This window comes from Epinephelus fuscoguttatus, linkage group LG5 (assembly GCF_011397635.1).
Source record: "Epinephelus fuscoguttatus linkage group LG5, E.fuscoguttatus.final_Chr_v1".
In the NCBI taxonomy this organism is placed as follows: domain Eukaryota; kingdom Metazoa; phylum Chordata; class Actinopteri; order Perciformes; family Serranidae; genus Epinephelus; species Epinephelus fuscoguttatus.
Window position 1 is genome coordinate 3552980 of NC_064756.1, and position 21027 is coordinate 3574006.

The following is a 21027-nucleotide window of genomic DNA, read 5'->3' on the forward strand; positions in this document are numbered from 1 at the left end:
GGTGTCGGTGGCTTAGTGGTAGAGCAGGCGCCCCATGTACAAGGCTGTTGCCGCAGCGGCCCAGGTTCGACTCCAGCCTGTGGCCCTTTGCTGCATGTCACTCCCGCTCTCTCCCCCCTTTAACACTTGTCTGTCCTGTCAAATAAAGGCTAAAAAATGCCCCAAAAAAATATCTTTAAAAAAAAAAAAGCCACTGGGAAAACAGCAACAGGTCGCTACAAAAAGTCCATGTTTGATGCCTTAGAGGTGCTGGAAAAAGCAGCAGGTTGATGGCTATAAACCACTGGATTATTACTGACAGGTTGCTAAAAAATGCCTGCATTCAATGCCTAGGGAACAGCTGGAAACACAGTGACTGAATGCTACAAAACACCCAAGTTTGGTGCCTAAAAAGCTGCTGGAAAAACTGTGATGGGTCACTACGATACACTTGTAGATCGGTGCCCAAATAGAAGCCAAAAACACAGCGACATGTTGCTACAAAACACCCACGTGTTGCTTGTAAAACTGCTAGAAACACAGTGACTTCTATTGGCTAAAAGGCTGCTGAAAAAACAACGATGGATCACGACAAAATACCCATGTTTGTTGCCACCACAGCTGCTTTTTTGTGTCACCATCACCACAGAACAAAAAAACATTGTCGCTATAAAAAAACATTTGGTACCTAAAAAGCCTGTGGAAACACGGGGTCGTGACAAAACCCCCATGATGGTGTCACGATCCCAGCTGGAAAAATACTGTTGTCACTACAAAAACACTCATATTTGTTGCCTATGAAGCCGCTGGAAACAAAGCAACTGGTCGCTACAAAACGCCCAGGGTTATGCCTTAAAAGCCACCGGAAAAATAACATTAGGTCGCTTCAAAACACTCATGTTGGTTGCCTTAAAAGAAGCCGAAAACACAGCGACAGGTTGCTACAAAACACCCACATTAATGCCCAAAATGCTGCTGGAAAATAGTGACATCACAACAGAAGACCCACATTTGTTGCCATCCTCCCTGCTGGAGATGCACAGATGTCTAGGAAAGAAACTGTGTGAATGGACTGTGCTCAGAAGATAAAAACAGCCTCTAATATTAAATATTGTTCCCATCAATGCTTGTCTCTCAGTTATGGCTGAAGTACGGCTGGATTTCGTTAAAAACACACTTTGTTTTTCATTGAACAAAAGACATTTCAAATGTTGTCTTCATACCATTAGCTGTATAAGAACTGACTAAATAAAATACGGTCCAAGAAAAACAAGATTTAAATCAGGAATAATAGCATTAGAGGTGTGTGTGCATGTGAGTGTAAAGAGTGTGTGTTTAGTGTAAACATGTGAGTGCATAGTGTGTGGCAGTCATTCTCAATGACTGTCAGCAGTGTATGTGTGTGAACATGCCTGTGTCCATGTGTCTGTGTTTTTGTCGTGCAGCTGTCACGTCATGTTTGTGTCTCTCAGCCTGTGATCTGTACTACAGTGTGTGTGTGTGTATGTGTACTTCCATGTGTTACTGTAGCATTGTGTTATTTTGCCTGTTTTTAATTCTGCGTGTTCAGACAGTTTGCATCAGTGTGTTTTCTTCTCCAGAGCTAGTTTTTTCTCTCTGAGTGTGTGAGCAGCAGCGTGGTTTCTTGTGAAGGACTCTACTGATAATATTCTTTAATTTGTGTGACTCTGCAGTCTTTCTTTTGCTTGTTCATGTGTGTGTGGGTGCATGTGTGTGTGCGTGTGCTCCGCTGGTGATCCAGTTAATGAAAGCGCTCCATCTGTTCGGAGCGCCGGCAGGCCTGCAGCTGGGATAAAGACGATGATGATATCTGCTCATTAAAAGACAAAAAAAAGAGAGAAAATTTAAACTTCCTTCTTGTGAATCATGAGAAGACTGAGAACAACTGTTACATTGATTTTTCAAATTTCTAAATTTAAGCCCTGACTCCTCCTGAATGATGACTTCTGCCCACAAGAAAATTGTCTTCTGGGAAAATCTATTTTTAAGTTGAAATATGAAGGAAGTTTAAATTTGTAAATGTATATTTAGCTTTTGATATGACTGTAATCAGTTAAAGATGAGACTTGTTACTGTTGCTTTGTACAAGCAGAATTTCCTCACACATGAAACCACATATCTGAGACGCTGTACATTCTGCCACGATAGGCTGCATTCCAATTTCAAATTTTGTCCATTAGATGGTCCAAGTTTGGACGGACAAGACGTGTTTTTCAGTCTTTGCGTGCAGGAACAGCACAGGGGTGAGGGGAGGAGGAGGACAGCAGACACATGAATGGACATGATTGTTTCCCAGCAGCTGAGAAAACGCCTCAAATTCAGTTAGAGGGCAAATAATTTCATGTTAGCTGAGGAATCTGGAAGTGGACTTTTAACCCCAAGGTCGTGAGATGGCGAGAGCTGATGAAGAAAGAGCAGGAGACAAAAAAGAGAGACAGAAAATTGAGAACTAAAATTGAGGAGGACTGAAAGGTTTATAGGGACAGTTCAACCCCAAATCAAAAATATATATTTTTCCTCTCACCTGTTGCTATTAATCAATCTGGATAGTTTTGGTGCTGGAGTGTTACATTGGACGTAGAGATGTCTGCCCTCTCTCTAATGTAATGTAACTAGATGGCACTCGGCTTGCAGTGCACCAAAAACTAGAATAAAAAATACATTTGAAAAACTCGACAGCAACTGAATCATTGTGATGTAGGAAGAGTGCATCTACTCATGGACGGCTCGTGCTCGTGACAGGGCAAGATGTAAATATCATTGACTTCCTCCTTGGCTGAGCTGTAATGTTAGCTAGCTCAGTGGTGCTAGGTGAGCTAGCAGTACATCCACGCTTCCTTCTGCGTGGTGAAATAGTTGGCAGGTGTGGTTCGGTAAAAGAAAGTAGTTCCTACACGAAACTGCTCCCAACAAGATCTGTGGATTATCCTGAGCAAGAGACATTGCTATTGAGTTTTTCAAAACTTTTGGTTCTTCGAGCGCCACGAGCTGAGTGCCATCTAGTTCCATTGTATTGGAGAGAAGGCAGACATCTTTACAGCTGATATCTCCAATGCTTTGCAACTCACACCAACACAACCTAGACTGAAAATAGCACCACATGGGAGAGAAAAAATAAGTATTTTTGGTTTTAGGCTGAACTGTCCCTTTAAAATAATTTTCTAGTTGCTCCACATTCACAAGTTCTTTGTTTCAAACAAAGCTCAAGGACTGACCTCTTGAGATGAGTCATCTCAGTTTCAAGGGAGACATTAGACACAAAAGACATAACACTAACACATGATGACAGCAAAAACAATTTTTAATTAGCTACAGAGCTCCTCAGGGAACATGGGAATACAACTTTTTTTGGTGCACAATTATAGCTGCCCATATACACCAGAAAAATCAAATGAAGCAGTTTAACTTGATGACATGTTGAGCTCTACAACTCTTCATCTAAAACCTCACTGTGGCTGATTCTGCTCATACCCCCCCCCCCCCCCCCCCCCACAATATTTACAACTGTTCCAATGTGGTTTAAACATGTAGAAGTTTTTTCTAGCTGCTTCAAAATAAAGGACATCAGAACTGCATCTCTGCTTTTTGCAGATGATGTTACTCTGTTGGCTTCATCACACCGTGACCTCCAGCATGCACTGGGGCGGTTTGTAGCCAAATGTGAAGTGGTCGGGATGAGAGTCAGCACCTCCACATCTGAGGACGTGGTTCTCTGCCTGAAAACTCTGGGTTGGGAGAGAGTTACTGCCCCAAGCGAAGGAGTTCACGTATCTCAGGGTCTTGTTCACGAGTGAGGGTAGAATGGATCATGAGATAGACAGGCAGTTTAGTGCAGCATCAGCAGTGATATAGGCACTGTGCCAGACCTTTGTGGTGAAGAAGGAGCTGAGCCAGAAGGCAAAGTTTTCGATTTACAGGCCCATCTACATCCCAACCCTCACCTATGGTCATGAGCTCTGGGTAGTGACTGAAGGAAGGAGATCGCAGATACAAGTGGCCAGAATAGGTTTCTGCCTTAGGGAGAGTAAGATTTATTTATATATTTTTCGCAGACATAGATCACAAAGTGCTTCACAAGGACAATATACAACAAGAAAGAAATCATAGAAACAAAGTGACTACCTGAGCTACGTTGTTATAAGTGCACAACTAACAAAACTATTTGCACACACACAACAAAAAAGAAGAATTCGAACTTCACACCAACACACAAAAATTTTGAAAAAGTACAGCTCTGGTACCCAAACGGCTGTCTAAACAGGTGCGTTTTTAGTTGGTCTTTAAAAGAAACCACAGATTCAGCAGATTGTAAGGCAGCGGGTAATGCATTCCAAAATTTAGGGGCTATAGTTGCAAAAGCTTGAACACCACGTCTTTAAGCAAGTGTGAGGGACAGACAACAAATGTAGTGTATTTTATCAAAGAGTGTGAACCATTGATAACGGGTGAAGTAGTTCAGCTACAAGAGAGGGAGCCTGACCGTGTAATGCTCTGTAAGAGCCGCTGCTCCTTCACGCTGAAAAGGGCCATATGAGGTGGTTCAGGCATCTGATCAGGATCCTCCTGGGTGCCTCTTATAAGAGGGCATGTCCGACTGGTAGGAGGCCCAGGGGCAGACCCAGAACACGCTGGAGGGGTTTTATATATCTTATCTGACCTGGGAAGGCCTCTAGATCCCCCAGGAGAAAGTGTTGCTGGGAATAGGGACGTCTGAAGTACTTTGCTCAACCTACTGCTCCCATGACCCGCCTGGGATAAGCAGATGAAAATGGATGAATGGATGGATGGATGGATGGATGGACAGTGGACAAAAATGTATATATGTGTCTAGATTTCTGTTATTGTGCATAGAGATTTTTTGTTGTTGTTATGAATGTACAGAATTGTGCAGATCTGGTCTCTGAAACTAGCACACTCAAACCCACATTTGTAAAACTGACAGTGAACTCAACATTACTGAGGAAAAACAGAGAACTGAAAGAAGAGATGGAGGGAGGACAGATTCCAGTCACATTCCAGCTCTGGAGCTGCTGTGTTCAGTAATTTTAGATATCTCACTACGTATTTATGCAGAGCACACAGGCTGTGTTGTTGTATAATGGAGACCTCAGCTGCATCCATTTCACACAAAACCCCCTTCAGTCCTGCAGCATATAGACACGTCCCATCTCTATTCAAATCAGGATATAGCCAAATAAGGGCCACCATGTTCTTCTACATCCTGACCGTTTCTTATTAAAGATCTGGGCTGAACAGAGTTTTCAAAAACAGTCTATACTTTGTCGCTTTGCCTGAACAGATGTAAAGAAAAAAAAACAGTGGCAAACTGAATTATTGCATTGATTTAATTTAAATCCAGCAGCAGCAGCAGACGACTGTTACACTGCTGCGGTTAATCTGATTTAAAATGTACACAGAGGTTCTAGTGGAATTTAAAGAGAATGTCAGGTAGAAAGATGCTGCTGATTTAATTAAGATGTAATGGAGTTAGTTTGTTTACTGGTACAAACATACAAACAGAAAAATGCAGGTTTGGCGGGCTGCTGTCTGTATGTTACCCTCTCTCCTCTTATGAGTGTATAGAGGTTGAACTAAACAAGGTGTGTGTGTGTGTGTGTGTGTGTGTGTGTGTGTGAGGCGAGTGTGCACAGTGTGTGGCTCCAGGCTGGACACACACTCCCTGATCTCTAGAACTAATGAACCGTCCAAATTGTCGGCCATATTCTCGAGGTTTCAGCGTCCTTAAAAACACTCTTTTTTAGTTTTATCGTCCCAAACACATTCTCTGCATTTCCCAAATAACCCCCCACTCTCCCGCGCACACACACACACACACACAGATGCAGTTTCATTTCATTAAGCAGGGGATCAACTTATGTCAAAGCGATGCCAGAAAACAATATTACTGTTTGTGCATAATACAAATTCTCACTGAGTGTAGAAATGTAAGCGGACGCTCTTACATCTTCTCTTGAATCTATAACGGGGGAAGAGATTTGAACTTTACTCATAGTGTTACAATAATATTTCTGCAGGTCAGCTTAAGATGATGCATCATCTGTCATGATCATATCCTAAAATATTACATAGAATAACATAATGTGTCTGATAAAAAGGCTCTTCTCATCCCACATCACACACGTGTGTAAGTGCAGCCAAACACTGCTCAGTTGCTAGAAAAAAAATATTGGCATTGTACGTGTCTGGAAACCATGAATATGCTACATTCGTATGTTTCATACATTTCATATCAGCGTTTATAAAGTGACATGGAGTATGATTTTTTCAGTGACCAGTGGCTGCTTCTCCAGCAGCTTCTCAGCCCCCAAACATGGGTCATGTTTTAGGAACACATGGCTGTCTCTCCTGCAATTATTTAAGGTACCAAATGCAGGTGATAATTAAACGTGCAATATGTAATTTTCTGCCGCTAGGGGTCTCAAACCAAAACAATAACATAAGACGGAGTTGGATGATGTCACAAAGTAGCATGGGATCATGGGAGTTGTAGTCATATAACAGATACAGATCTTACTTAGCTTTACAGTTAGCGATGGCTTCTCCCTCTCTGCTGCTCTCTCTTGCTCAGTGCGTCTTATGTTTAGCTATTCCTCTGCCTCTTTTATAAATGCAGTTCATTTACCGGCATCAGCTCAGCATTATAGAAACCTATCGTTAGATGTTGTGGTTAGCCGCTGGCCGGAGTGCTGGTGCCCCGGCGGGCAGCAGTGCTTGCAATACACTGGTGGAAATGATTATTATTTCGATAACATCAGCCAGATGTTTGCTTACCTGTCTAGTAGAACACACACGAGGTCGGCGTCGAATTGTAGTCCTAGATTTTCACGAAGCTCTCTCCATCTTGGAAAGGCCACACCAATATTTATCCTTGATTTAGCTCTCTTCTTATCCCAAATTCTTCTGGGATCGCTTGGTTGACCCGTACGTTTCCGTTTTACCGGCTTGTTTCCCGGGAACAGCTTCGGTGTCAGAAGGTGCAGCAACCGTCAATGCATAATCATGATCCATGACGAGTTAGCTTAGCCTAGCAACAGTAACCTTCATTCTCTGACGTTTCATCCGGTCTGCTTCTTCTTCTTCTCCTTCATTTAATAACTATGGTAACTGGAGTTACGTCACCATTGACATGCGACCTAATGACACGGTCCGTAACTGTTATTAATATTTCATATTTATCTGGGTTTGAAAAATTGTTGGAAACATTTCTGATAATCAAAGTACACAACTAAACAAAATATATAATATTGGTTTAGTCATTTTTATGTGGAAAAACTACACATTATACCTTTAAGTTAAGGTGTTCTAGATTTTGAAAAGAATTTTGTGTAGACATTTATTGACCTGCAAATCATCCAGTCAGTGCTCTCTGGGACTGGTGTCTGATGCCTCAGTCAGACACATATCGAACACATCTGCTAATGCTTACAGTAGATGATGATGCATATCTCAAATCATAGTGGTGGGTAGAGTACTGAAAATCTACACTCAAGTAAAAGCACAAATACTCTAATAAACAGAGACTCAAGTAAGAGTGAAAATTACCATGTGAGACACCTACTCATGTTAAAGCAAAAAAAAAAAGGTTTTGAAATGAAGTAGCGCTGATTAGGGCTGCAATGAAAGTAATATTGGAGCTGGAATTACAATTTCAAAGCACAGTAAACCACTAGCTACAAAATAACTTGTGTCTTAATCATAACATCAAATTTAATGTCAAACATGAAAAATGAATGTCGCTAACATTAGCTAGCTAATTACATTTTCACCTACGGTTCGACTTCCTTCATTGTCCTTGCGGAGGTTAGAAGAGGACTTTTTAAAAGCGGAGATTTCAGTGTTTTTCAGGAGGCACAGCAAGCACCTCATCATGGGACATGTTGTATATAAAGTGTGGCTGGCTCAGCCAAAGATTGCTAAAAACATGTTAAGGGGCTGAAAACCTGCAGGAAGCACTGCTAGAGGTCTCAAAACACCCATATTTGCAGGCTACAGTGCTGAAAAAATAAAACAAAAACAGCAATGACAGGTCCCTAAAAACATCCAAGTCTGGTGCCAAAAAAATACAGGAAAACAGCAACCAGTGCCTAATTAATACCCACAGTTGGTGCCTAAAAAATGAGGCAAACACAGTGACAGGTCTCTAAAGAACACCAACGTGGTGCATGAAAAAAATGCAGGAAAATCAGTGACAGGTCCCTAAAAATACTCACATTTGGTGCCAAAAAACCCTGCAGGAAACATAGGGAGGGGTCACAGTTTGGTGCCTAAAAAAACAACAGGTGCCTAAAAAACACCCACAGTTTGGGGCTTAAAAGATGCAGAAAAACATGTGATTGATCCTTAAAAAACAGCCATGTTCGGTGCCTAAAATCGCTGAAAAAAATCCCACATTGATATGATACGTATGAAATGTGCACATGTAACGTATTTGTGGTTTGCAGAAATGTACAATTCCAACATTTTCTTCTGGCAACTGGGCTCAGTTGCAATGACGGTTTAAATGGCAAATGTAGTGAAAACAAAGTAGATAACTCGCTAAACAATATACTCAAGTAAAGAGTAGATGTAAAGTTTTACAAAAGGAACATGTTCCTTGAAAACAATACTTTCTCACTCAGGATGTGTTTCTGCCCACTCCTGACAAAACGTGAACCTCGTCAACAACTAATACAGCTCGTCATTATGGAAAGAGTCATTAGGAGTTATTACTGAACAAATTTTGCATGTTAACATGCAAACTTCAGATTTTTCAGCATTTACAACTGTAGTTAAATGGAAATAATGAATATGTTATCTCAGTTATAATGATGTGTTTAGAGCCAAACTACAGTGCATTAGACTCGCGTTTTTCTTATGGACAGAAAACAAGGGTGTTCCAGTTTCTCAGTTAGCGTGACGAGAAATCCCACACTGACCTCCAGGTGTGTGTCGCTGCAGGTGGGGAGCGGTGCTAACATTAGTGAGCTTCAGCTCCCTTATAATACCAACACTGATCACTTTCCTGGGATCTTTAATACAGATAAAAGCATCCACCAACTGGCTAATAATAGTGCTCAGCCTATAAACACACCAATTAACAGGGCATTACCTGCGCCCATCTGTAGGAAGGGACAGGTGTGTGTGCGTGTGTGTATGTGTGTTTGTTTGTGTGCTGTGTCTCGGCAGTGTAGTGCGGGGTAAAGTCGGGATGTTCCCCTGGCTAATGGCTTTGGATCGGAGCCCGCAGTGACAGGACTGACTGACCGACCAACCGGCTGCTGCGTGAAGAAGCCTGGTTCACTGCCAAGTCAACACACTCATTACACACACACACACACGCACAGCTGAGACAGGAAACTGAGGGTGGGAAGAGTGTGTGTGTGTGTGTGTGTGACAGGAAGCTGATGTTGTTTGGAAATTAAAAGTGACGTGCTGCATCCAGAGCATAAAAACGGGAAGATGTCGGTGTTTTTGGTACTTAATTATTTAAAATGATGCTCCAAAGCGATCGATACAAGAGCGGGCTGACTGGAATATTTAACAAGCTGATGGGAGAAGCTTAAAGTGCTCTACGTAGCTGTTTAGACCTCTTACAAACCTCCATTCTGACCTTAAATTTCAAGTTTCTTACAGTTTGGAATATACTTTTTCATGGTGAATAGCAGTTTTACATTGTGTAAATTCTGTATCTTTATAGCTGCAACATCAATGGAAATGCTCTTGGCACATTTCCTCCTCAAAATTGAGCCTGACATATTTGGTATCTTTGCAAATTTAAGGGTTTCCACAGAGCGAGAGAAAGTGTTGTTGAGAGGCACAGGCGTGCAGAGAGAGAGACGACCTGACCTCCCCTGAGAGTTTGAACAAAGAGATTAAAAAACACCAAGACAGAGAGGGAAAATTAAAAAGTCAAGACAGAGAGATAAATGAGGAGGTAGTGGGATCTCATCACTCAGGACACATCCAGAGGTGGGAGAGGACACAATTCATGACATGTCATGAATGACAATTCAACCCTAACTGCATTTAAGAATCCAGTTTGTCGATGTTTTGTTGCTTAAAGCTTTGGGCTCATGCTAGCTTCACTTTAAAGATTTTTTTCTAATGTTATTCATTAAAATGCCTCCTTTTCTCTCTGACTGTTGAAGTAGATACACAGTCAAGTTTTCGGGGGGTGGGGGGGGTTCTGTATTTAAGGCATGAGCTCTGAAAATACAAGTTTCTAATAGACAACATGAGGTAACTGAATAACTTGAATGGACATGAAACTCTCCTTGTTAAACCATCAGATGGAGACCTTTGCTGGACTACAATTATCGCCTCGCGGTCGTGCACCAGTCATTTGAGTATCTGACCAAATGTCTCCCCTTCTCTTCCTGAGATGTGTCGTTAAGTAATGGCCAAAGAAATGTTTTTGCAGAACATGATGATGTCACAGTGAAGATGACCTTTGACTTTTTGGAGATAAATTGTCATCACTTCATTATTTTATACTATAGGACATTTGTGTGAAGTCGCATTCAAGTAATGTATACAAGGTCACATTATATAGGACGTTGACCTTTGACCACCAAAATGTAATCAGTCACAGAGTCACAGGGGATGTTTGTGCCAAAATTGAAGAACTTCCCTCAAGGCATTCTTGAGATATTGGTTTTAAAAGAGTGGGACGGGCAGACAGACAATGAGAACACATAATGCCTTCGGCTACTGCCAGCACAGAGGCATAAAAACTAAATAACACAAGTACATTTTAGCTCATTTCCCAACACCACTGAAAGAAAACCATGGCAACAACAAGTGTGTCCCAGCTGTGTTCATCACTTTTTAGTGTCCCCTTGAAACAGTGTTTGTTATTGTGTCTGTATTTGTTTATTCCTAAATATTGGTGAAGATATTTTCTCAGTTTGCAGGATGTATATTCTCAGGGCGCTGCAATGTTTGCCAAACACGACGACAGATACAAAAATTTGTTGGACAAATTTCTGTTGTCCCGCATGCAGTTCATATTGTCACATTATCCCCCCGTGTAAGAGGCACATTTTGACAGTCTGTCTCACCTAACAGAGACAAAACCTGGATTGATGTGAGCAGGGTCTGAGGTACAGTGAGGGGGTGGAGTTGGTTTGAAGGGTGGACAGCAGAAAAAGACAGGAGGGTGTTAACATTACAGAGAGAGTGGTCTACATTCAGCTTCCTGAGGGGGAAAGGTCAAACCTGCCTCCGAGCCTCAGTAGATTAGGACTGACCTGACTCGCTGCTCCCTCGAGTCCAATCACTCAGTCTGGAGGAAATCTGCTCTGCCTCGGCCCTCCCTGCGGAGAAAAGAACAGACAGTGGATTGAGACTTGTCCACCTCAGCAGGTTTCCAGTGTCCACTCCTCTGTGCAGAGTGTTAAGGTGATGTAACCTCCTCAGCTCGTTACCCCAAACAGCCAATCACAAATGATCAGTTGGTCTGGGGAATCCTTTGTCTTTTGATATTGTCTAAAACAATTTAACGTCACTGTTTGACAGTGTCTGCACCCTCTGTACTCAAGTCTCTTGTAAAACTAGAGCTAAATTTAGATGGATAGTAGGATGAATAAAACAGTTACAGAGGTAAAGTTAGTTTAACTTTGTTTGTTGTCCGTCCACCTGTCTGCCTATCCTGTTCTTGTGAATGTGATATCTCAAAAACACATTAAGGGAGTGTCTTCAAATTTGGCACAAATGTCCACTTGGACTCAAGGATCAACTGACTTGATTTTGGTCAAAGCTCAAGGTCACTGTGACCTGGTGTGACGAGCCTCCACTCCACTGGGTGCGCCTGTTTTCTTGGCTGTTCCCTCTGTTTCAGGATGCAGGTCCAGGCAGAGGGTCGTCAGTAACCTCATGAGCCACACCTGGGCCCAGTGTGCATCATGCTGTAAAAGCTCACCGCCCTCCGACAGAATATCTCCTCTTCCCTCATGGCATAGCTGCTGTTCTTTTGGTTTGTCTTTAGACATTTTCAGACACACAGACATGACTGATTACTGACTTTCACATTTATTTGTTTATCTATTGTTATTCTGTAAATAAATAAATTTTTAACTCTTTGTACACTCAACTTGTCTCCCATCATTGTTGCAGCCTTAGAGCTGGGTTGTAACACTTGTTCCTCTCATTCTTGTGAACACAGTGTCTTAAGAACACCTTGAGAGAATGTCTTCAACTTTGGCACAAACGTCTGCTTTAGCACTTTTTAAACAGGAGTTGTGCAAATTTGCAGGAAAGCCCAATCAGTCTTTTTTCAGCATTGACAGTATAAAAACAAAATCGGGGAGTGCGGCAAAATGCCGCTTACCTACTTTTGTTTATACAGAATGTGCCTTTTTCGGGGCAATGGGGGGCGTGAGCAAGTAACAAAACGTGTAGCTCAGCGTGTGACGTAAACAGTGACGTGGGAGGGAAGCCGCGGCTGGTCAGTCCTTCGGTGATTCTCTCATAAGTCGGCCCGTCCTTCACCGTCCCCGTCATCTGACAGTTAATGGCCTCTTCGTTTGCGAGGACAAGGAGGGCGCGCAATTCCTTGTCTCCCCAGTTGCTCATCTTTACAGTGTCTGTCAGGTTTGTGTTTCCCTCTTACTACTAGCTGCTCGCTAATTCCTGCTATCAGCTGTTTCCTGTTTATCCACCGCCAGTGGCTCACACGTGCGGCGTCATCAACAGCTCCTCCCGTTGCAGAAGGCCGCCTCGGTCTGTTTAAACTAAAAGGTTCCGCCAATATGTCTACCCTACGAGGCAGAAAATTGGGCTCCTCAGATCAACTCGCCAGTCCGGCTCTGTCTGTCTAAACGCTCGCAGCTGGCCGGCAAAACGACCCAACATTTGCGGAAAATCTGGCAGTGTGAAAGGGGCTTTAGAGTCAAGGATGAACTGAAAATGGAAAATGAAAAAAGACAGATGGGGGCTGCAAGGTGACTTGGTTGGCAGTGTTTGCATCTGCCTCTTCAGCAGTGGGAGAGACATGCGTAACATGTAGTCAGTTAATCTAAAGTAACGTCATACGTCAACTTTTGCTGTGAAAGTATTGAAAAAATTTCAGTTCAAGTTCATTTTGGCGGATGTGTCGTAGTATTTCAGACTTGAAGTTCTTCGATGGTACATTAACATTCCATTCACGGGCTGAGCAGCGTCGTCTCGTCTGCCTCCATCATGTGAAAAAGCTACTGTAGCCTGCAATGACGCATCGGGTCATTGGGCACCACAGAAAACGATTTATCAGCATTAATTTTTTTAATTTTTGTGATGAATTACTCTAGGCTGACCAAACGTCCTCTTTTGCCTGGACATGTCCACTTTTCATGTCCCGTCCGGGGCGTCCGGGGCGTCCGGGGGGGGGGGGGGGGGGGGTTTATAAACTGATGATAATGTCCAGTTTTCCGTGTGTGTGAGTGTGTGTTAGAGTGCGGCACGGGCCGCATATTTCTGTCCGAACCCGAACCAAGCCCGACATTATTTAATGACCAAAGCACTGAGTTTGTGTCACACAGTGGTTACAGGCTATTTAACAGGCTGGATGTGCTCAGCTGCGGAGAGGGAGACCTCCGTGTTTGAGACGGGAGCAGGATGCGCGAGGTCCGACGCTTCCAGTGATAGGAGAGGGAGAAATAAAACAAAATAAGATAAAATAGGAAAAACCTGTCTCCTTCTTTTATTTTATTTTCAGCGTTTAATCAAGGCGGAGGCGGAGGCGGGCGGCTGGAGGTCTGAGACTTCCAGAGAGGGGAGAGGTAGAAACAAACAGCCAATGTGTGTGTGTGTGTGTTATGTTCAGGTGTTGTCACATAAATAACAGTGCCCAAGCAATAAACAGGACAGACAATAGGATTTTATTTATTTTTACACTACATTTTCACTGAAAGCTGACTGAATCCGACCCGAGCCCGAATACAGTTTATAGTTACATTTTTGACCAAACCCGGCCGACCTGTCGGGACTCGTCGGGCTTGGATCGCCACACTCTAGTGTGTGTATGTGTCCCCTGTTGGGGCCTATCTGGATTTCTGTCGTTGAGAGATATTATTTTGTAATTTAACTGAATTTTCTATCCATACATATAAATTTTAAATATATTAAAATTATAAGGCATCTTTGGGTAAACTGCGATTATCATTTAAGTAGGCTATGTCGTGGCCGGCCGAGGGTCCTCTTTTTTGGAAATCAAAATATGGTCACCCTAAATTACTCGAAATTAACGCGTTTTATGACAGCCCTGGCATTATATTAAATGAAATCTACTTTTTTACTGTAGAAATTTGGACTTTCATTGGGCTCAGGTCCAAAACTGCTGCTATGGTTTGGGCTTGGACAGAAATTGTGTTCATGTCGTGTCAGACTTGATGTATTTGGTCACACTGAGAGCTCTAATGCTCAGTACTACACTTATCTTCACTGGATCTGATTGATTTGATTGATTGGTATGATTTCCCCCGCTGCCCTGGAGCTTGGGCATTAACAGATGTACATACATGCAGTATGTGTAGCTGCTGCAGATTCTGTCCACCTAAAACATCTAATATAAAAATTTTTCTTTGAATGAAAACATGTCTGTGCAACAGAGCTCGGCCACTCAACAGACACTGGCCAAATACATCACAGTCCCTCTCTCTGTTTCTCTGCCTCTCTCCATGTCTCTCATCCCAAGTGTCCACTCAGTACACCAGTCAAACCGCAATGAGCTCACTCAACCGCCAGTCCCCTGGGGCATTATGGGTAAACTCACAACATTATGCTCTCTATTGACGAGTGGAGTGCACTCCAGGGACCACAGACACCAAGCAATTACACACACACACACACACATACACACACACACAAATGGCCGGTCACATGAAAACATGCTCACTCAGGGACTGTCTATCTTGAAGACACACAGGCAGTTTATAATTGACTGTGAGGCTCCTCCCACTCTCCGGCCAGCAGTGTCATCAGCCTGATCTAGTTCACCTGGTTCACCTCCAGGCTATGAAAGCTGCTCCATGTGCTCACTCTGTCTCTGTCTCTGTCTCCCATGCACTGCTCTCACTGCTGACATTTCTGATCTGCCCACTCCATGGCTTGTTTTGCCGTAACGTTAGCTTAATAAATTGTTTAAGTAAATCTCTTGTGTGGACTCCCTCCTTGTCATGTTCCCAGAGCCAGTCTGGAGGCTCCTTGACTTGCGTGTCTGACTAGTCTGGTTTGGTCCTTGTGGTTGTCAATGCTAAAATGAATTTAGGTGCTCTTTGTGTCATTTTATCTACCCATGTTGTGACTTAAGGGAGTATCCTGCGTCATTAATACCGACAGTGCTAAACTCAAAATATCTTTGCACCAAAATTTCTTTAAAATGTCTGCACTTTGCCAAAAAAACTGTTCTCATTTTGGCAGAATAAAACCCAAGTGTTCTCATAGGAATATAAACACACACATAAACACATTGTGCACATGCACAGATAGTGTGTGTAACACACTTGGAGCTGCCTCCTGTCAGATCACACAGCTCCGTTCAGTGAGATGAAAAGAAAAAGAGAAGTGTGAAGAGAAGCAGAGAAAGAGAGAAAACAGTGTTTTTAGGCCAGTCTAGTTAAGACCTCACTGTCCCAGTTGAACAGAATATAGAGCTCACACTCTGAGATGAAAGCTGTGTGTGTGTGTGTGTGTGTGTGTGTGTGTGTGTGTGTGTGTGTACTGTACACTCAGCAGTAGGTCTGTCTCTCTGGGACAGATCTCAGTAGGAGTTGGAGCGACAGTGTAGAATGAATCTGTGTTCTCAGTCTTTGTGAACGGTGTCAGGAGAGGCAGCTCACTTTTAAAGCCATGGACTGCAGGATTGTGACCCCGTCTACATCAAACCTGTGGCTCCGCTCCGTCTGAACATGAACGGGCAGTCAGCAAAGGGACACTTCAGATCTTTTGACTTCATGTGCATCAATCACAGCAGTTTTTTTTATTTATTTATTTTTTTTTACTTATGGCCTGGTCACACAAGCATTAGTAGTACATGCAGAGCTTTTGCACTGATGCATGACTTTGTGTCGTCAACTGACAGCAAATCGTCTTAACTGTTCCGACTGTTAAAGAAACAGAGAGCCAGACCGTCTGAAATGGAAGAAGTTGTTGTGACATCAACACGTCCTCATCCCAAGTCGTCACATACTGTCGCTTTGTCAGTGGACTTTCACGTCTACATATTACACATAATGTATCCTCCTGAGTCTGCTGTTGGTGTTCCGGGATGCCACAACCAACGCTGGAACAAAAGCATGTGGTTAGGTTTAGAACTCCAGGGTGAAAGTCCAGGGTTTGTAGGACCCATCCACCACCAGCCCCACCCCCACCCACCAGCTCCTTATACTACATTGTTAATGGCAGCATATCACACTGATGGAACTCGTCTGCATACCATCACTGCTGCCACAGGTGCTGTCCAGCTGACCGGCGGTGTGTCATACCACTGCAAAAAGTGGCTTTTGGCATTGGCGACACCAAAATCACAGACAAAGCAGCCGTGTTTAATGATGTCGGAATGAGAACCAGCTGGTGACACCATCCAATTTAATATAACCCTGCTCTGGTGGAGTGTAACCTGCTCCACAAAAGACGTGCATGGTTTCATCCGACAGAGACAGGTACACATAAACTCATTTATTAAACTACTGGTAGCAACACAGGGAAAGCAGTTCATTTGCATTTTCTGCACATTTTCCTCTTCATTCTCTGTAACTCAAAGACATGAGAGGATTCATGTACATTACTGAAACCATATCAGTGTTTCTAAAGTGACGTAGTATATGAGCTGACTTAGTCATCAGGAGGTGGAGGAGATGGTGGATGGTGGATGGTGGATGGTGTAGGCAAGATGCCTGCTCAGCTTCAGATCACTGTACAAGACCAACAAACAACAAAACTGGTTTTGAGTTAACAAATCATTTCTGGGTTTCCAGCAGCTTTAGCCACCACACGTGGGTGATTTTTAGGGACCTGTTGCAACTTATCAACCACCAAACATAGGTGTTTTTTTAGCAAACCAGTGCTGTTTTCCATTGTTTTTTTTTTTTACCAAGATATCATTATGGTTCCTGCTGGGATAGTGCCATGAAATGCGATTGTTTTTCACAGATATTGCTGATTTTTCTGCCGGGATTGTGCCTAAAAAAACGTGTATTTTAAGTCAAAACCATGATCTTTTCGTAACAATATTCAAGTATTTTTTGTGCCTAAAGTGAACCACGATTAAACCACAACATTGCTGAAATGTACAGTTTCAATGTATCTGTAGGCTACATAACAACATAAAAGCATAACATATCTATGATTTGCATAAACATACAATGCCAATATTTTTCTGGTCATTAGGTTGTTTTAATGAGTTAAAGACGAAGCGCAGCCGACTACATTCAGACAAATTTCCACACATATTTGTTGTATTTTGAAGCTTGTTTGTGACAAAGAGAGATAATGTCTATCTCACTGTCTGCTCTGTCCAAATATACTCTAAATGCTGTATAGTGAGGTGATGTAACAGAAGTTTTTCCTGTCTAAAAATTTGAGAGCTTCCTCCTGGGAAGGTTGCCGAATTTTGTTTCAAATAAGAATATCTGTCATTTAAAAAAGTCATAGGAACATACTTGCATGTTTTAGTCCACTTAATTTCCAGGTAAAGATGTGACATTACTGCTAAACATCATCTGCGCATGTTTTCTTCCCAGGCTGCTCTGGGTTTCAGTTACAGTATTATAAAGTCACTGTCCTGGCTCAGTGTGGTGTCCTGGTTTGGCTTCTAAATCTGCCCTGCTGTCTAACCGGTGGCAGTGTATCAGGCCATGTTTACTGCCATCAGATTAGCTTGCAGTGGCCTGTAGTGTACAGCTGACTGCTGGCGAGCTAACAGAGTGTTTACACCAGCCAGAACAACAACAACAATCTTCTTCTGCCAACTGGAGTCATTCAGGCTTATTCGGCTTGCTTAAGGACACTATGGCAGTAGAGGCAGATGTATGGGGAAGTGGAGTTTGTTTTGTTTCTCTGTTGAAGTTCTCAGCAGGTTACTTCTGATCTTTAGTTCACAAGAGCTAATTTAATCCCCCCACCTATCAATCAGTGTTCCTTCTTTAGGAGGTGAAGCCAGTCCCAGTGTGCGGCCACAGCTAACATCGATGAATTGACTTTTTGTATACAGACTGCAAGAACCTCCTGTTTCCAAATGCATTGCATTTAATCTGAACACATCAGAAGTTTTAACATCATGTCAAACAGACCTATGGAAAACTTCCACTGCACATAAAGTCAATAAGTAAACTAAAGTGTAGAAAGTGTATTTTGCATTGTATTTTGCTAAACAAACAGCGAGTGAGAACATGTTGGTGTTTACCATGTCCACACCACTTGATTCCAGTTATCGGCTGTATTTTACTACGAACAAAGTTAACAGTTAGCTGCCTTACCCAGTTAGTTAGCATAACTGTTAGCACAGCTGTTGAAGACAAATATTCACCCGTTGCAAAATACTCCAAACCATTCCAGCGTTTGGTTTGAACACACCATAAGGATAATAAGGTTCAGGCTCAAACAGAAAGAGAGTGCCTGCAGCAGCAGGAAACCTCTTCCTCACATACAGCGAACAAGTGAACTCTGCAGATCCAGATATATATACATGTACTACAAGCAACAATAACATTAAGGGAGCTTATCGAATACTGATTGAGCCCAAGTCACGGCTCTCTATTGCTCTAAAAAAAGGTTGGAGGTGAACAAAGCTTCACAAAAACAGAGCCAGGGTGTGTGTTTTGTTAAAGCTTCACTCAGCCTGTTTGCTGACATATGGAGGAGATTAGGACGTCTTCATTGGACAAAACAGAATGTTCACTCATGAGATGCTCACCCTCCTAATGAGCACCACAAAAAACATTTTTCTCCTGTGGTGGTGGAGGTAGCATCATCCTCAGGCCTCCATCCTCCCCTGCTTCACTCAGCCTTCGCCCTCTGGTGAGCTTAGCACAGCCAGAGCCATTTATAGCAGACAATGACCCCCACCTGAGCCAGGGTGACTATAGGTTAACAGAGAAAGGCACTATAGTATTAGACACATACACACAAGCTCTTTAGTGCCCTGAGGAGGTGAGGAGGTGAGGAGTGAAGGTGATCTGGGATCAGAGAGTTTAAAGGCGTGGAAGATAAAGACATGAGAGGACTTTAAGTCAGGATAAGACAATGCACAGGAAGAGACTGCCTTCAGATCATTCCTTCATTTCTATGAGGAGAGACTGAAAAAACAATCATAATATTAATAAAGCACATAATCATAAATATGTAAAGATTCATTTTTTAAATCACCACTGACTGATTCTGTTTGCAAAGTATTGACGTTGTGTTTTTCTCCAGAACAGAAACTGGTTTGGAGGAATGTCTGACCTGTGAAAGCAGTGACAGGTGGTTAAAGAGGTCAAACAGGACGCCAAAACTGGAACACAGGATCATATCAGTTGACCTTCTTCCTGACAGAAGTCAAAGGTCAAACAAATTTGAGGGGCTAAGAGCAGAGGTTACACTTAAACATGGATTATGGGTAATAATCTTGCTGGTGTTAAATGGTTCAGGTTAAAACTTCCTAAGAAACACTGTCACTGAGCAACCCCCCACCCCCACTACCATAAATTATGTGTCTCATAGTGTAGTGCATTAGAGTTCAATTATTTTAGTCTCAGCAAGTTAAATCTCTGTTTTTAATGTATTCACTGTTTCATTACATCCAGACACACACAGCCAGGTGTTGAGAATCGCACGAGTCTGTCAAGTGTGTGATAAGCTGCAGTGACAGCAACATGATCTCTCCAAAAATATGTGAAATGACCACAGCTTCTTAACACATCAGGTGAACTGACACGTATTTAAATTATGTTGCGGCAGCATGGCTTGGTTTAGGCACCAAAACAGTTTGGTTAGGTTAGATAAAACATTGTGTTTTCGGTTACAATAACTAAGTTTGTTACATATTGCTGTAAGTATGTCGTAAAGTGACATATGTAATGTGATGTGACTATGGAAAGGATATAAGTACAAAAAGTTAAAAGAAGTCAACAGTGACTCTTTGTTCCACAAAGACATGAACAACAGTTTCCTAGGTGAAACTCCTGTGTCTGTTTGACCCATCTGCCGCTGCAATTTCCTCTGTTAATGGACTTTCTTGCTCTCTGTACTACCTATGGGGTTGTGACCACCATCCATTATCTGACACAATGAACCAAGGAGTTCATGTGTCCACCACAACAAAGAACCTTTAGTTCTTTATTTGTGCATAAACAGAAAATTAAACAAAAGAAAACTAGAACTACCGCCCTGCGCTTGTATGCATTCACGCACCAGTCAGGTTTCTCTTACAGTTCATATCCATGTCTGTGAAAACATGGATGCTCTACACAGAAGATCTATACAATCAGCACAGTTTGAAGCAAAAACCAATCTTTTCATTCACTTAACACTGTAAACCTTTAAAGATCGACTCTGGTGGGACTCAAACCCACAACCTTTGAATCACTTCTTCGCTGTTTGTTTAGAAGTCCAACGCACTATCCACTGCACCACAGAGCCACATGTTGCTTCTCCTGATGTAGTGGGTCTTTTCAGTCTTAAGACTCCCAGCTTGAAAATTTCAACCTGGGGTCCGTTTCACAAAGCAGGTTCAACAAACTCTGAGTCTAATCCTGAACTCTGAGTTGATCTACTCTGAGATAGGAAACTCTGAGTTTCCGGTTCCAGAACAGCTGATTTGAATCAGTTTAATCAACTCGGAGTAGTTTCACCTGGAGTTAAGCGCGTGCACCACAACTATAAAAAGCCAGCATCAATGGAGCCCCGATTCGACGAGTCACCATGGCAACAGGGAAGAGGAGCGCTGCGTTTTTCACTCCACTAGAATTAGAAATCTTAATGCGCTCATACGGCGAGTTTGCACACGTTTTCAAAAAGAAGTGCAACACCGCTGCAGCTGCAAAAGAGAGGGAGACAGCGTGGGAGAACATT

The 21027-nt window shown here is 42.6% G+C and overlaps 1 non-coding gene across 1 annotated transcript; it reads right to left on the minus strand.

The window, feature by feature from the left end:
* Positions 1 to 20503: 20503 nt before the first annotated feature.
* On the minus strand, positions 20504 to 20595 carry trnar-ucu (transfer RNA arginine (anticodon UCU)). The gene is given in 2 exon segments: positions 20504 to 20539; positions 20559 to 20595. It is a non-coding gene; the product is annotated as a tRNA-Arg (tRNA).
* Positions 20596 to 21027: the final 432 nt, after the last annotated feature.